This window comes from Ascaphus truei, chromosome 1 (assembly GCF_040206685.1).
Source record: "Ascaphus truei isolate aAscTru1 chromosome 1, aAscTru1.hap1, whole genome shotgun sequence".
In the NCBI taxonomy this organism is placed as follows: Eukaryota; Metazoa; Chordata; class Amphibia; order Anura; family Ascaphidae; genus Ascaphus; species Ascaphus truei.
In genome coordinates, this window is record NC_134483.1 from 277403652 (window position 1) to 277420593 (window position 16942).

Genomic DNA, 16942 nt, shown 5'->3' on the forward strand with positions numbered 1-16942 from the left:
TTTATTGAATATCTGCATTTGAATCAACACACGGTTGGCGCTACTATATCCTTTTTTTCCCCTATTATTCAATGCTGCATACATTGGAACTACATAAACTACAATTTTTATAATCTCAGATATAATGCACTTAATATTACTCTGAGCTTTAAAAAATGGTTTTAATATATGCAGCCTTTGATTACCTTTAATGAAAACAAATTACCTAAGCTGCCAATTGATTCATTCTCCCGTGATCGATCAGCAAAGATCCTGCTTCCCAGGGTTCACGTAATGGCTGCCTTTCAGTTTCAATCAATCCTTCAGTTAGTGCAACTCAGCAGCTACAATGTATTCTTATATTACTAGGGTAACATTATATATTGTTACAATTTGCAGCTCAGACTGCTGGGAATATTGGCAACAAATCCTCACAAACAGGAAAGTGCTGCAAATATCTTGCAGTGCTGGGGATGTGTGCTAAAACCTGCTATAGAAATCAAAGGATGCTCAGTATATTAAAACTCATTAAAATGGCATTAAGAGTTGAATAATAATTAAAAAAAGATGTAGCAAGCATCAACTAATACTACAGAACTGATTTATTTTTTTAACACACGTATGATATTGCATGGATTACTCCTTTAAACCAGACCAACACTTCTGTATAGAATGAGAATATCAGCTGGCTATTTAATATGCAAAATTATTTAACCTCTATGGTCAAGACCAGGTAATATTATCCTCACTGAAGAATGTTATTCAGACCAGTATATTATCAGTGTGGTCAGTTCTGTAATTGTTTTACAAGTAACATGATTATCAGAAAATCCATAAGATGGCAATGTTACTCCTTCAGTGGAAACATAACAACCCAGTATTTATGATGTTGAAGCTAGTAGAAAGGTGACAGGAATATGCAAACATAACTGTGGCTATAAAACTGTCTATAATTTTGCATCCTGTCTGAATGTGCAATCTTAGGCCTGGGACATAGTGGGATCAGCCTTGCTGATCCGTGCTGAGGCACGCTCACGCTCAGCACTGAGCCCCTGCAGCCGCAATGAAAGCAGCTTGGGCTTGGGGGGGGGACTTTGGGGAGGATAACTGGGGAGTGGGGTAAGTGAGGTACCGTAAATAAGAAACAGAGACGGAAGATACAAACTAATCCTTACAGAATAAATAAATAAATTGAACATTCTGTCCTGCAGAAAATAGATATAAACCAAAGAAAAATATATATAATGCTCACTAAATCAAATAATGTGATGATAATATGATGGTGCCTGAGCCGTCAAGATTGGCGGTGGGTGCAACTGATGAGCTGCACTACAATACCCCCTCGTAAGAGACCAACAAGACGAGGAGGCAATAACAAAAAAACAACAGACCAAGGAAAAAGCAGGCAGAGGCCAACGCAGAAAATAAATTCCACAGCAGTAGAAGACGGGAAATTAAAGATCTTTAATCTCTCAAAAATTAATCTAACCGGTGATCACATCTCACTATTAGAGAAGGGATTATCCTTTTCACCCACCAAGGATTTTAATCTCTTTGAGTGGGTGAAGGATCTAAATTTGTTTTCCCGTAAACTGCTACTGCATAAATTTCACGCTAAAAAATCCAGACGTGAAATTGACACTATTGGCCTCGCCGCATCCGATCAGACAAATGTCCAGAACCTTATGTCATTACTAGATGATAACGAAAGTCCACCTGATAAGAGAGAAGGTCCGTTCTCTAGTTGTAAACCGAAAAGTAAATTTACCCCCTTTATGTCATTATGTCCCCAGGTTGAAGTCTTTACCAACCTAGTCACTCGGGACCTAGAGAAAATGAAAATTAAAAAACACATGCGATATAACATCACTAAAAAAGAAAATGTGGCATTCAGGGAATTAATGACACAACAAGAAATCACAATCAAACCTTCAGACAAAGGTGGGAATGTTGTTGTTATGGACACCGAGTTTTATGTCAAGGAATGCAAACGTATCCTAAAAGATAGAACAACATATAAGATACTGGATTGCAATCCGACTATAAAATTCATCAAGGATCTTCAATTCATTTTGAAGAGTGCCCTCACCAACAACATTATTGACCAAAATGAGCATGATTATCTGTTACCCAGGACACCTACAGTGGCAACATTCTATACATTGCCTAAGATTCATAAAGATCAAAAAAGACCGCCAGGTAGGCCTATTGTCTCCGGCAATAATAACCTTACTGAACACTGTAGTGTATACCTGGATCAAATCATGCGTCCTTTCGTGTCAAATTTACCATCTCACATTAAGGACACGAAAGACACCTTACGAAGACTAGATGGCATCAACTGTGATAACCAAACCCTGTTTGTCACAATGGATGTGGAATCTCTCTATTCCAGTATCATCCATTGCAATGGTGTTAAAGCATGTAGCCATTTTCTTTCTACAAGGGGCACAGGTTACATTGAACATAACAAATTTATGATAGACCTTCTGCAATTTGTCCTTTGTCACAACTTTTTTCTATTTGACGGAACACTGTACCACCAGACCCAGGGAACAGCGATGGGCACATCCTGTGCACCAACATATGCCAATCTATACCTGGGCTGGTGGGAAGATCAACATGTGTTCAGTGACAAATTTGTGCAATACACACAATACATTGACTTGTGGATTCGTTTTATAGACGACATATTATTGATCTGGCATGGTCCAGTAAATATATTGGTTGAATTCGTGACTCTATTGAATGCTAATGATTTGAACCTAAAATTGACATTTGAGTACAATGCAACTGAGATAACATTCTTGGACCTGAAAATTAGTAAGGACCCAGATGGTAATGTGCAAACCACGATCTTTAGAAAAAAGACGGCTACTAACAGTCTTTTGGCGGCTACCAGCCACCACCCTCCATCTTTAGTCAAAAGCATCCTCATTGGGCAATATTTGCGACTACGCCGCAATTGCTCCACTTTGAGAGAATTTTACATACAGGCCCAGGACCTGAAAGATCGGTTCTTAGATAGGGGATACCCAATGTCTACATTGAAACACGCATATCATCGCGCAAGAGATAGTGACAGAGCACAATTACTGGGTCCTAATATGAAATCACCCAATACACAGGTTCGTTGCATTGGAACCTATAACTATAGGTGGCATGAGATCAAGAAGATTTTCATGAAACATTGGTACATCTTAAGATCCGATGATGACCTTGTTAAAATTCTAAAAGATACTCCAAGCATCACTAGCAGGAGATCAGCTAATCTGCAGGACGGCCTTGTGCACAGTCACTTTAAACGCCCTATATCATCTACTTGGTTAACACCTCCACCAAAGGGCATGCACAAGTGCAAGAACTGCAAAGCATGTCAATATATCAACCCTGCTAAATTCTTCTTGTCTCACCACAAATCAGTGACATTTGATATTAGACACCACATAAGTTGCAAAACCATCAATGTAATATATTTGATCAGTTGTGAGTGTGGCCTCAGATATGTTGGTAAAACTATCAGGGAGTTTAAAAAACGAGTACTTGAACATATAAACTCGGTCCACAATAAATTAGAAACACCAGTTGCACGCCATGTAAATAATATTCATCAGGGAGATATTAAGTGCCTATCTTTTATAGGCATTGACCACCTTAAAAACAATATACGTGGTGGTGACATAAATAACAGACTACTAAAACGTGAGGCAGAATGGATATATAAATTAAAAACTCTATACCCTCAAGGGTTAAATGAGGGTTTCACATATACTCCATTTATTTGATCATCTGTGGAGATTGACATCTTGTTCATCTATCCACAATATGTCTCATGCTGATATAAACTATATACCTGTTATTTATTGTCTCCCTACTTTACTGGCAAGCAAGCAAATACATCTTTGACCGTGGACCTAGTAAAGTTTAATATGCATTCAATTCAGTACATGTCTAAATACCTCCAGCCCACTATGATTAAGTTTTGCCATATATCACTGAACAGCTAATCAGTATCTGTCAATTTGGTATGGGCTCAACAAGTTTAATATATGCCCTCATACATGAGCCCATGTCCCATATGCTGGTGATTCTTTTAAACCTTTATTAGTTATTATTATTGCTGAAATTAGTGTGTACCTCTTTAACAACCGCTGTTCTAAACATACAGTTCCCTACTGATCAGTATAAGCGTTGAGTAAGCTTTCTATTGGCCCGCGGGTTGCTATGGCAACCCATGACGCTATATAAACACGCTTCTGAGATCAGCTGGTTATCACTCACCCCTGAAGAATCTCCGTCAAGGAGGGAAACGCGTATTTTGGCGTGGTGACGTCAGCGCGAGGGAACTGAGAGAGACGGGTAGTATCAACATTTTGTGCTTGTGTTCTCTGCTGGTGCTCTTTTTAATGCGATCGCGTCCAGGCCTCAACTGGTTCTACTCGCTCAGTGGTTTTTTGCTATAGCCTGTCTCTGTACTGTGATACATTGTGTTACTCTGTCCTGTAGCTAGCAGTGATTCAATTGCAACTAGTTGCGACTCAATGCATGTTCAATCTAACTACTGCTAGTCTGCCAGCATCTGCTACACACTGACACCTATTCATGTACAAATGGCTCTATGAAATGGTAAAAGGTTATGTGTGCAGGGATTTTTGCTAAGGACAATTATTCACAGTATTGATTATTTGTTGACGGCTAATTCAACAACCACAGTAATAATTTGTTTACTGCTTTAATACCCAGCAGAGTGTTTAGCATCAGCTTATTCTGGTCTTTTATTATTAATAGCTTGCCGTATATACTATCTGTGTAGAGTGATTGTTAAATGTCATTGGGCGCAGAATCAATCCACGTACCACCAACCTGTCATTGAGTTGCACATACAGTGATTATATCTACTAGCTTAAATATTATATTTATTCAGTGGTAGATTATATCTATTAGCCACAATATTATATTTATTAATTTAGGACTAGCACACTGATTTGGGCTATTTATCAATACAGGTTGGGTGTTCGGTACGCTATGCCACATGACACACAATACACATACACAGGGCAAGCACCTCTGAGCTTTTCCAGCTGAGTAACCCACTCTCCCAATCAAGGCCCATTAGGTATCACTGCTTTTGATCTGTACTATTAGGCATCAGCATATCAAACTATATACCTTGGCCATCTATCGTCTCCTCATTCCCTCCCGCCACTGTACATTATATGTATTTATTATTATCACTTTGTGTTAAGAACTTATTTTATTCCCATTATCAATTAAATGTTAAGTTTTAAAAGCCTAGGAGTGCACTACGAAATGAGCTTCTAGTTGTTAAGTGGTAGCAATAAAGATGCCTTCACTTCTCAGCTGAAACCAAATTCAGAAAATAGATATACTATAGCACCTCAAGATAAACAAATCTCTATAAGAAACAACGCAGATCCCATTCGACATTTAGTCCATTGGGCTGTACAGTAGGGTATTTAATATAAAGATCCAATGTGCGTCTCTCTGATGCAGGATCTTAATTCTATCCCCTCCACGAGGAGGTACAGTAATGCAATATGTTCAATCGCACAACATTGTAAGGTCTCTACAGAACCCAAAGGGCACGTGTTGAAATGTAATGGTACAAGTTATTACATCAAAACCTACGGTATGCTGCAGTGGAAGAGAAAAGTTACAAGCTACAGAGACTCGACTCTGAACAAGCAATCTGAGAGTATAAGGCTATGCTTATAGGGCCGGCGATGGTGACACAACGGTCAGGCTACGGTTGCTGGAAAAATCAAATAAAGATGACTTCCAGCGATCGCGACCAAACCGTCACTTCGCGCTTACTGTAAGCGCACGCGACACCGGCAATGCATTTGTTTTGCCGCATCGTTGGATCGCCGGCACTATAAGCGCAGCCTTAGCGACGGCGCGTCAAACCAAATGCATTGCCGCCGTCACGTGCGCTTATAGTAAGCACGACACAGCAACGGATTGGTCGCAATCCGTGAAAGTTCTCAATTTGATTTTTCCAGCGACCGCAGACTGATTAAAATATCACCCTGCCTTTCACCATTATCTCCTAGCATACAGTGCTTCCACTGCATACACATACACACATTCTACAAAATGTATACATTATTTTCACACTTTGGTGATTACAGACAGGCAAAATAGCCATGTCCAGCGCTGCTTACAGTTTCCATTTAACAAATTATCGAATGAAAGCACTCGGATCGAGTAACAAGCAGCTATTATTCACACCAGTAGTGTATTCAACCACAAAGGGGCTTATTCACTAAACTTCGATAAAATCAGTGCATTGCTGATCGACTTTGCATTGTTTTATTGCGCTATAAAGCATGTTGGTAAAAAAGGTATTTACTAAGAAAAAATCCAAGTTTTTTAAAGTTCGTTTAAAAAATACAGTATCGAACGACTTGTTTTTCTGTCTAATTGCTATCACGCTATAAATCCTATCGATCGGCAACTGATTGAAACTGCTGCCTGAAAGAGCTGCATGGAGACGCTGCATCTCCATGCACGGCTCTTACAGGAAATCGTGCAGTTTCAAAATTAATTTTAAAAGCCTCGGGGACCCCCTACTTCCTGAGATACAGGCCCCGTTATGGGGTGCCGATATCCCCTGAAATGTTAATATCCTCCGCGTCACGTGAACGGGGGTTTTAAATCCTGCATGGGGGATATCGGCACCACATACCGGGACTATATCTCGGGAAGAAGGGGGTCCCCGAGGCTGAAATCAATTCAGAAAAAACCCTGCTCCCATACATTAGTATGAAAAAAAAAAATGAATCATAACCGTAGCGGCTAGCCGCGAAGGTTATGAAGCTGCTATAATTTTATTTTTACTTAATAAACTGAGGTCTAATCTAGTAGTAATACAATGGGATGATGTTTTTGCAGGGAAAAATGTAGAAGATAAATGGGCAGTCTTTAAAACATTGTTAGAAAAGCACACGTATCAGTGTATACCCTTGGGTAATAAGTATAAAAGAAATAAGTCAAAACCAATGTGGCTAAATAAACAGGTAGGGGAGGAAATGGACAAGAAGAGGAAGGCGTTTAGATTCTTTAAGTCAGAAGGGACAGAGACATCGAATCAGAATTATAAGGAATGTAACAAAAATTGAAAAAAGGGTAATCAAATTAGCAAAAATGGATAATGAAAAAAGGATTGCAATAGAAAGTAAGGTCAACCCTAAAAAGTTCTTTAAGTACCTTAATAACAAAAAAATGAGAAAAGAAAATATAGGACCCTTTCAGTGTGAGATGGGTAGGCAGATTATTGGAGATAAGGAAAAAGCAGAGGTATTAAACAAATTCTTTGCCTCTGTGTTTACCAGGGAAGAATCAAGTTCAATAGTATAGCGGCACGCAGGAGGAAGCCACAACCTCCATATTAATGAACAATTGGTTAACTGAGGAAGAAGTTCATAAGCGACTTGAAAAAATTAAAGTAAATAAGGCACCTGGCACCGATGGCATACATCCAAGAGTTCTCAAGGAGTTAAGCTCAGTAATAGCAAAACCATTATATTTAATATTCAAGGACTCCATTTCCACAGGCTCAGTACCACAGGATTGGTATAAAGCAGATGTGGTGCCTATATTTAAAAAGGGAGCTAGATCACACCCGGGGAATTACAGACCTGTAAGTCTGACTTCAATAGTAGGGAAACTACTTGAAGGTTTAATACGGGATACTATTCAGGAATACCTAATGGAAAACAAAATTATTAGTAATAGTCAGCATGGATTTATGAAGGATAGATCTTGCCAAACTAACCTTATTTGTTTCTTTGAGGAGGTAAGTAGGAATTTAGACCAGGGTAATGCAGTTGATGTGGTCTACTTAGATTTTGCAAAGGCTTTTGATACGGTTTCACACAAGAGGTTGGTGTACAAAATAAAGAAAATTGGACTCAGTAATAATATATGCACCTGGATTGAAAACTGGTTAAAGGACAGACAACAGAGGGTTGTCATAAATGGAACTTTTTCAGGTTGGGCTAAAGTCGTGAGTGGAGTACCTCAAGGATCGGTACTGGGACCCCTGCTTTTTAACTTGTTTAATAATGACCTTGAGGTTGGGATCGAGAGCAAAGTCTCCATCTTTGCTGATGATACTAAATTGTGTAAGGTAATAGAATCAGAGCAGGATGTAATTTCTCTTCAGAAGGACTTGGAGAAACTGGAAACGTGGGGAGGTAAATGGCAAATGAGGTTTAATACAGATAAATGTAAGGTTATGCATTTGGGATGCAAGAATAAAAAGGCGACTTACAAATTAAATGGAGATATATTGGGGGAATCCTTGATGGAGAAGGATTTAGGAGTGCTTGTAGACAGCAGGCTTTGCAATAGTGCCCAATGTCATGCAGTAGCTGCAAAGGCAAACAAGATCTTATCTTGCATCAAACGGGCAATGGATGGAAGGGAAGTAAACATAATTATGCCCCTTTACAAAGCATTAGTAAGACCACACCTTGAATATGGAGTACAATTTTGGGCATCGATCCTAAGAAAAGACATTATGGAACTAGAGAGAGTGCAGAGAAGAGCCACCAAATTAATAAAGGGGATGGACATTCTAACTTATGAGGAGAGGCTAGCTAAATTAGATTTATTTACATTAGAAAAGAGGCGTCTAAGAGGGGATATGATAACTATATACAAATATATTCAGGGACAATACAAGGAGCTTTCAAAAGAACTATTCATCCCACGGGCAGTACAAAGGACTCGGGCCATCCCTTAAGCTTGGAGGAAAGGAAATTTCACCAGCAACAAAGGAAAGGGTTCTTTACAGTAAGGGCAGTAAAAAATGTGGAATTCATTACCCATGGAGACTGTGATGGCAGATACAATAGATTTGTTCAAAAAAAGGTTGGACATCTTTTTAGATGAGAAAGGTATACAGGGATATACCAAATAAGTATACATGGGAAGGATGTTGATCCAGGGATTAATCCGATTGCCAATTGTTGGAGTCAGGAAGGAATTAATTTTACCCCTTAATGGGTTTTTTTTGTTTGCCTTCCTCTGGATCAATAAGTAAGTATAGATATAGAATAAAGTATCTGTTGTCTAAATTTAGCATAGGTTGAACTTGATGGACGTACGTCTTTTTTCAACCTCATCTACTATGTAATTATGTAACTTATAGTAAAAGCGGGAGCATGGGGTCTCCTGAGCTGAACCGCATTGATTTCAGCCTTGGGGATCCCCTGCTTCCCGAGATATAGGCTCGGTATGGGGTGCCGGGATCCCCTGTGCATTTAAATCTCTGGTGTCACTTGAGATGTAAACATTGCGGGGATACTGGCACCGTATACTGGGGCCCGTATCTCAGGAATCAGGGGGTCGAGGAGACTGAAATCAATGCGGTTCAACTCAGGAGACCCCCTGGCCCCGTACACTATAAGTAAAAATAAAATGAAAGCAGCTTCATTACCTTAGCTGCTAGCCGCTATGGCAATGAATGGCAATGAAGGGGTTAAAATAGTAGCTCGTTTATTGGGGGCAGAGGGGTGAGTGAAGGGGGTACTTAGCGCAGGGTGGGTGGTTAGGCCTACCGGGAAGATTGCAGATGGAATAAACCTATTCATTACCATAGCGGTAGTAACTGCTATGGTAATGAAGTTGTTAACCCCCCCCCCCCGTAGGCCTAACCACCCACCCTGGGCCAAGTACCTTGTGACTGTGAAGGGATACCCGGGCCATTAATAAAGATATGTGGCCTGGCTGGGTGCCCTGAGCCATATTAGGGGTGCCCCTGAGCTAATTGTGAGTGTCAGCTCTTCAACCCAATCATGGCATGTAACTGCATGTATAACAAAGATGTATGTGTATTCTTACTGGTCCAGGAGTGCCAACCAGCGTAGATGTGCAGGGCGTGAGTTTCAGGGGTGATTTTACGATAAAATGCTGTCAGGGTGTGTTTGGGTAGAAGGGGGCCAGGGTTGTGGGTTACCCCGAAACATGTACTCAGGAATCCCCCCAGATTCCTGAGGCCATGAGGAACACAGACCACCAGATAAAATTCTCTCTAGAAAGCAGTTTGCAGCTCACCGCCAAATCCCCCTGCTTCAGCACAAACCAGGACAGTAAAACCGGGCAGGGAACTGAATTACATTAAAGGTAATATGCCCAAACCCCAGAACCCAATGGGGGGTTCCATACATCTCTCACCAGGTATAAGGCGGAGAGAGTTATAGGGGTTTTCAGTTAAAGTGTAGAGTGTCAGCTCTGCGACCCAGTGAGGGCTGTAATTCTGTAATTGTATTGGGTCCGTTGGTGTGTCTCCTACCAGGGCTAAGGGGACGAGAATCATATCCTGTTTTAAAGGTATGGGTTATTGTAACAATATTTTTCTGAATAAGGGGAAAAGAAAATGGTTTTTAACTATACCCAAAGTTTATATTTTTATTCCAGTACTGTTCAGAGGAAGGCATTTAGTATGGATAAAAATCAATTTGCATAGGAAGCAGGGGAAGCTACTCCGCCTCTGAGCTTCAAAGAATCAGCTTCAAAGGCCATCCAGGATGAAGGTGTAACCATGGGTTAGCAAGGATATGGAGGTGTTAACCATTTGGTAGCAGGGAGGAGAAAAGGAAGAGAAGTTCAATAAGCCATCCTGGCAAATGGCTACTCGATCCAGACTCTACGGCGCTGAGCCGTTAGGGGGTCTCGCATGATAAGTGGGGGAAGATGGCGGTTCACACATTCTCAGTTGCTATACTGAAGCTCTCTGCCAGGTTCTGTAAGTGACTGGCAAAACCTGACGATAGGTGGGGTATTTCGTTCCCACGCAGCAGTTGGCTGCCGACTGTACAGATATGGATTGGGAGGGTTTAAAAATCTGTGCAGACCCTCAGGTAACAGTTCCATCTGAGATTCACATAAGATCCATCATGCGGTAAAGAGTTCCATCTAAGATCTTTCCTGTAACCAGATTTAACATCATAACTAGTAAGTGTATTTTCGTAGTATTTTTTAAATCAAGCTGTGTATGTTCATTGTGTGAATAAATTACTATTTATTTTATCTTCTGCTTTGCTCAGTCAAATGATCCGAGTATTAAGGTGTTAAAAGCATTGGTCTCCTGTGACATACCCCTTCACCCAACCCCTCTACCCCCAATAAACATTATAATAACTACTACCTACCAATACACAACCCACCCCCTGTATCCCCAACAACTTACCGCCCCCCCCCAAACACATACAGTAATGGGCAAAATGACTATTATCCAGATATGCCCATTTAAAATGAAACCAGCATAAGGTAAATAAAACTTGCACTTACCCCTGCCAGGATGAAGGCCGTCCTCGTCCTCATCACTGTCCTTGTCCTCCGTTGGCAGCAACATAATCAAAAATAAACGAATGGCCACTAACCGCTTAATCACCCTAGCAGTTAGTAACTGCTAAAGTAATTAAGGGGTCAACCCCCACCTCCTCCGCAACCCACACGGGAGGTCTAACCACCCTCCCCGGGGCAACTACCCCCACCCTCCATCCCCGCTACCCATTGATTGGCACAGTGTTAAAGCATGCCCATATATCATACATATATATATATATATATAAAAAAAAGAAAAGAAAAAAGTGCCGATTCCTAGTGCATTACTGTGCAATAAAATATTTAATTTCCCAAAAAGGCTCATAAAATGAACTCACAAACATAGATAGGTAAAAAGCATGTTATGAGATAATACTCATGCTCCAAAGGATCAGCAACCGCCGCTTCACTGCTAGACTGCTCCGTGGCTTCACCGTGTCCAATGACCACCGTGTCAGTTAATCTGATGAAACGCGTAGGGACAGTTGTGCAGTTGATCCTCCAACGCTGCTGGCAGATCTGATGGTAAATCCTAGCCCGTTTGTCCTTTAAATCGACTGGGTGACGTCATTTGCAGTCCCGCCACATCTATCGTCCCCGGAGGGAACCAAAGTTCATCTGTTGGTGTGTGACCGGGGAGAGGAGTTGTGGTGAGCCCGACTTCGTGAGTTCCTGTTTGACGGTGAACCACGAGGACAAGATTGGACACGGTGAAGCCACGGAGCAGTAACTGTAGTGATGACCATGTCTACAGGGAACAGTCTAATATTCTGAAGAATCGCTTCATTGAAAAAAATTATGATAACAAAGAAATGAACAAAGCGATTAGAGAAGTAGGCATGCTTAAACGTAGCGATATCTTAAAAACCAATCCACCGAAACCTAGAGAGGATTTCAATATTGCTTTTCTAACACAATATAGTCAAGATGCTGGGAGTATACAACAGATCCTAAACAAACACTGGCATCTCCTACAGGGGGACCCCACCCTGAAAGAACATCTCCCAGAGAAACCTAAGGTGATATACAAAAGGGCTGTTAGCACCAAGCCTTTTCCAGCCAGAAAGTAAGACAACATGCCAGGATACAAACTGGTTGCAGAAAGTGAAAGGTTTCCACAGATGCAGCACCTGTAAAGCTTGCAAACAGGGGACGAAAGAGAAAACACAGTTTAGCTCGAATGTAACAGGAGAACAGTTCAAAATTTCACATTTCGTAAACTGCAAGACAGAATTCGTAGTATATCTACTGAACTGCCCCTGTGGACTCCAGTATGTAGGGCGCACCAGCCGACCGTTACGGGTACGCATACTGGAACACCTAGGGAACATTAGGCGTAAACTAATGACACACAGCGTATCAAAACATTTTGCACTACACCATCAAGGAGATCCATCTGGCCTTGTATTTAGGGGCATTGAAACAGTCCCACCACATTGGAGGGGGGGGGGGATAGACTGATAACCCTATCCAAAAAAGAAACATTTTGGATTTATAAACTGAAAAGCTTGGCCCCCAATGGTCTAAATGTAGAGATCGACATTGCAGCCTTTCTCTAAATCCCTACTGATCCGTTTCCATCCCCACATCCCCCCTTTTTTCCCCTCCCCTTTTTGATAGGAATCCACCTTGAACTAGCACCTTCCGAACAGTTCGACTTATACCAGCGGGGCAACTAATTATTGATGTACTTTCTGAATATGTATTTTTATTTTTTATCAATCTTTTAGATTTTTGACCAAAATTTTTTTATTCATAACTTTTTTATTCATAACTTTTTATCCATTACTTTTATCTGCAACTTTTTATCTACAATGTGTATATGCATTCTCAAAATACTGTTTTCAACATTGTAAAAGATGCACTGTTATGCTATTCAAAGAGTCACTAGTGAGTGATTGGGCCATATTTTAAATAATGATCCAATGCCCATTGATTTTAACCTTTGAACTCTTTCAGTTCTCTAGCTTAACAACTAGATAGATGTTCACAGTATGAATTTCCCATCACCACAACTTTGAAAATGTAGACACTTAATTCACCCACAAGGGGGCACCATTGCTCCATGAATGAATCATTCCCCTTTAACACCATTGTTTTGTAAGGATACTACTCTCCGGTTTATATTTTAAATACCATTTGTTCAGTGAATGACCATACCATGACTACAGGCTGTATTCACAAAAGGCAACTAGGTTGAGTGGAGTGATCAACTCATAGAGAATGATCATGACACTTGGCACCCCTTTTAGAAATAAATAAATAATTCGCCTGTGAATGCTGATTGTGCCAACTACAAAGAAATGTTTCTATCATGTGCAGTGTTTGTATTAATTATGACCAATGTTATGCTCAAAGGGTTACAATTGCCCCTGCTATTAAGGATATAAGCGGTTGAGAGATCGCCTTTATTAACATATAGCACACACAATACATGCAGCAGTGCGCTCCCGCTAAGGCCAAGGCCCCGCTCCCAGAGTCAGCACACACGCACTGCAAACAGGCGGTGCGCTGAGATACACAGACCGCGATATGCGGTCGGTAGGGAGCGGGAGCCGGAGCGGGAGGTGGGTGGGAGTGGGAGGTTTGACAGGGAGGGGGGGCGTGGCTTGAGCAGAGAGACCCGCTACTCTCCCCCCCCCCCTCCCTCCACGGACTCGGGCTGGAGCTGGAGCTGCTGAGGGTAACTTTAAACACACACACGCAGGCACTCATACATACACACACACACACACACACACAGGCAGGCAGGCACTCACGCACTCATACACACAAGCGCGCACACACAGGCAGGCAGGCACTCACGCACTCATACACACACACACAGACAGAGGCAGGCACTCACGCACTCGGGCACACACATACACACACAGACAGGCACGCACGCACTCAGACACACACACAGACACTCACCTGCTTTCACTCCACACTCCTCCCCGCTCCCCGAAGCCTCTCCTCCTCCCGAAGCCTCCCCTCCCCATTGGCTCACAGCCACACCACGTGACGCGTCAACGCTAGGAAACACCATTCTCTTGTGTCTCCTAGCGGCTGACGCGCCACAGCGTGTAGTCAGCTGTGCCGCCAGGGGGGACCGGGACCGGCTCGCGAGGATTCCCCTGCTGGTGGGGAACTCGCGACATGGCCGCCCGCGCCAACGAGCGCAGCGGGACCGAGGCCTTAGAGATACAAGTTTTTAGCAAGGAACAAAATGTTTTCACTAACAGCAATTAATCAATCAAGACCCGGCACCTATATATACTATGTACAATGGGCATCCGGCAGGAACCTGACGAAGCTTACTGCGAAACGCGTTGTTCCCTGCCGGAGCCCATTGAGAGAGGGACCCAGCCAACCGCAGGACATCCGGTGTAGATCCTCCCTTCCGGTTCCACTGCCGGACGCGCCAGTGAGAACACCAACGGAGGAAGATATTTCGCCGGATCAAATCTTGCGGCTGATGCTGGGCAAGAAGAGTTGCTTTTTAGTGTGAGTGTGTCCATTATTTACTTTGTATTTTCACTGTGTATATTTATGCCTGTTTTCATGTTTCATGTTCCATGTTTCATGTTTTAAACTGTTACCATTAAAGACCTGTTTATTTTGCTAATTCTGGTTTTGTATACTTTGGTCTATGGGGACGGGGAAAGAGCCACTCACACACCACACCCACTGGGGATTGTTTGCTGAGAAGTACCTACATCAACTAAGCAGGTTGACATCACCCACTGAGGGAACGAACTCACATTAGGCCATGTGAGTTTTTGTTTATTGTCACTCCACTATAGGAGTTTACATTTACCAACCCCAGTCAGCGTTGAGGGTGAAGTCTCACACAAGCCTGTGTGAGTCATTGAAACTAATTGCTCACGTTTCATTTATTATATATCTAGTGGCAATCCACTATCACCCCACCCTTTAATCCCCCTCCTCCTCCCCTCCCCCCCCTCGTTCCCCACACATGTGGATGCATGCACTAATACTGTGTTTTATTATCTTTTATTCCATCTTTTATTCAACTCCACTCTGTTCCATCAACACCGTGAGGTCCATGAGTTTGCGCTGACCATCTCCATACTTCTATTGCCATATGAATGTCCTAATTGATAGGCCAATCAGATATTGAGCGCAAGGATATATACCAGGCACCACTAGCATGACTCATATCCCGAGGAAGTGTGCGCAAGAGCACGAAACGCATAGGGTGTTTTTCTATCAGTCTGTTTGGACGATTCGACGAGAGGAGCGTTCAGTCTCTGGATCAGTAGCAGGAAGGATCTCCGTCCCAAGGTCCCGCCCACCGGTGACGAAACATCCGGTGACGTCCCTTCCGTTTCGAGGAGCACGGAAGCACGGGACACAGGGAAGCACGCCGGCGTATTACACGGTCCAGCTGGAGTAGGACTTACTTCATCTCCTACTTGATATCCACTGCCTGTATCTAGCAGCCATCCTGTGAGTAGGGCTCCGGTTTTACTCTACCGGATTGGCGATCTCTGGGTCCTTCGTCCATTCATTTTACTTATTTTAGACTTGTATTAAATTAACTTTTACTTTCAGCTTTGCCCCTGTGTGTCTTATGTTAGTCTTGTTTGTTTTGGTACGCTTTGTAAGTCAGTGGCTGAGATTTTATATTAGCTGTGTTGCACTATATTTTTCTTTTTCTCGTTTCGCAACATACGGATGAAGTTACATCTGATTACTTGAAGATCGAGGAATTGCCAAGTCACCCCTTTGGACACTCATCCTTCTGTCTTGAAGTCCCAGGACTATCATTCATTTGGACTCTTAAGGCCCCGGTATCTCTTTTGTTTTTGTATCCATTTCTGATTGTACTATCAGTTTCCACCAGGCAGCCTAGTACCCCAGTTGGGGATATCCTATAGTAGGGCCCATTATATAATTGTTCTCCTAGCGCTAATTATACATCACCTTTTTCTTTTTGTATATTTGGTTAATAGCACTTTTATCCATTTGTGTTGTCGGTACAGGGGGTGTGTAATGGTGATAGTTACCCCAGTAGGGGGGGGGGTGTTGAGGCCTTGCGGGAGGGTAGCGTGAGGGGTTAACCCCTTCATTACCATAACAGTTGTAACCGCTAAGGTAATGAAGGGATTAACTTCTACTGCCACCCTCCCGCAAGGCCTAAACATCCACCCTGGGGCAACAAGCTTCACTCACCCCCTATACTAACAACAAAGCAGTGCATGCTATTAAACCCTTTCATAACCTTAGTGGTTAGCCGCTAAAGTAATGAAACCTGCTGAAATTTTTTTATTGCACAAGATTGATACTGGAAGCCGGCGGGGACCACTGGACAACCACAGACCTCCCGGAGACCCGCGGGAACCCCCGCCAGTCTCCTGTATCAATTCTGAGCAGTAAAAATAAAAAAATTATGCATCTTGCAATATTTTTAGCACCAACCTTTAGCTAGCGACAAAATAATGCAAGATTTTAAAGTTCGATATGCTTATCACTGTTTAGTGAATAACAATTACTGGCAAACAAAAGCGATTTTGTACTTTTTTGGCTTGTTGGATGACTTTTTTGCTTCAGTGTTAATGGTCGTTAAAAAGCCGTTATAGCGCGATACTGTACTATCACTGTT

At 42.2% G+C, this 16942-nt stretch overlaps 1 protein-coding gene across 2 annotated transcripts in view; it reads right to left on the minus strand.

Annotated features, from left to right (window-relative positions):
* The window catches only part of LOC142497131 (acidic leucine-rich nuclear phosphoprotein 32 family member D-like), a 355631-nt gene that overhangs the window by 91548 nt on the left and 247141 nt on the right, over positions 1 to 16942 (minus strand). The gene's annotated exons all lie outside the window — the stretch shown is intronic.